Source organism: Brassica oleracea, chromosome C5 (genome assembly GCF_000695525.1).
Source record: "Brassica oleracea var. oleracea cultivar TO1000 chromosome C5, BOL, whole genome shotgun sequence".
Lineage (NCBI taxonomy): Eukaryota > Viridiplantae > Streptophyta > Magnoliopsida > Brassicales > Brassicaceae > Brassica > Brassica oleracea.
In genome coordinates, this window is record NC_027752.1 from 11,021,614 (window position 1) to 11,023,340 (window position 1,727).

The following is a 1,727-nucleotide window of genomic DNA, read 5'->3' on the forward strand; positions in this document are numbered from 1 at the left end:
ATTAGTGCTGCATGTTTTAGGTAACATTTTAATGATACACGTTTTTTAAAATCTCTATTATTAAAATTATGCACGTAAGGATAACTCATGAGTTTTCTTGGTTGATTAAATGACATTATGTCCAAATTTATTTAAGGAAATTTCATTAAGGTAACTGAAAGAGACAAACAATAAAATAGGAAGTTTAAATTCATTTAAGCATATTTCATTAATTTAACTGAAAAGATAACTAATAAATTAGGTAGTTTTATTCGTTTTAGGATATTTTATAAATGCAGCTGAAAAAGACTAGCAAAAAAATAGAAAGTTTAATTAATAAAGTAACAACATTTTCAAATGGGTACTTCTCTTTTAATAATATAGATAAATGCATTTGTTTTCAAACTAAAGCACAAATAAAATATAAGTAGTGAAATTTTATTGGTAAAACCAAAATATAATAAACAAAAAATGTGTATAATTTTTTTTAATATGTGTGAACAGTTTTAATATATTTGTATAGTGATTCAAATGATTGGATTCATGAACGAAAAGCTGACAATCCAATGATTAAGAAATTGGGAGAAGATTCCTTTTATTTCATCCTTGCATGCCTTTATGGACCAACCAGCACATCTAAACGGAACCCTAAACCCATTTAGTTAGTACTAATAGTCTTTTTCAACGGTTAGTTTAATCGTTAGTATCCATCTTTTTATTTTATTTTTTGAAACCATGGCGATCGAGTAGTTATCTATTAATTTTTTTTTAACATCAAAATAACATTGCAAGCGGTGGAATCTTTAAATAGATGTGGTGTATGATGAACGCAGTCTTATTCTTTTTTTCTTTTTTTGGATAGATAAATTTGTAGTTCTGCATAACTATACAATGTGTTTGTTGAAAATCCACAAATCATGTAATAATTTGGTCGTTCATGGGAACCCATCTAGCTGAACTTAAACTTATTGTATAGGTTTGACTTAATTAAGAGAGCCAAATACATTCACATATGTGTGTGGTATATGACTAATGCTTGAATCCAATTAACATCAAAGGTTCAGATAACCGGATCCGTTAGAGCCGTAAACCAAAATTTAGAGGTCAAAAGTGGGTAACCATCATCATTGTCTAAAGGAATCTAAGCGAATATAGTTGATTACTGTTTTCATGCCATACCCATAAATTATATAAATATATGCATTCAAATGAGTTTTATATGGGCCGTGGTTATCTTTGCTGGTGAAGTTTACTTGTCTCTGCTTCTTACCAAAAACAATAATACTATAATGAGGACTTTTATATCCCCTATATATTATTTGAGAAGCATTACCACTTTTTTTTTAGCCACATGTCATCACTAGAATGATTCTTAGAATCATTAGAGAAATATGTTGGTCCATCTAATTATATAATAAAATTTTTATTAAACTAACAATAAATTCATCATTAATGTACTTTATTATTTCCTTAAATAAAATTTATGGAATTGCCTAATGTGGCTAAAGTATATATATGACAATTACTGATTTTGAATAATAAAGATTTGATAAAAAATAGTGTATCTTCTATCATATTTGTTTAATTTTAAACTATTAAATAAATTAAACAACCACAATAACCATATAATAAAAATTTAGATTTTTATGTATATGTTATATGTTATATTTTGAATTTTTACAAATGACTATAAATTACTAAAACTGTTAAAAGTCTTACATTCAAATTTTATGATCCATGGTTTAAAA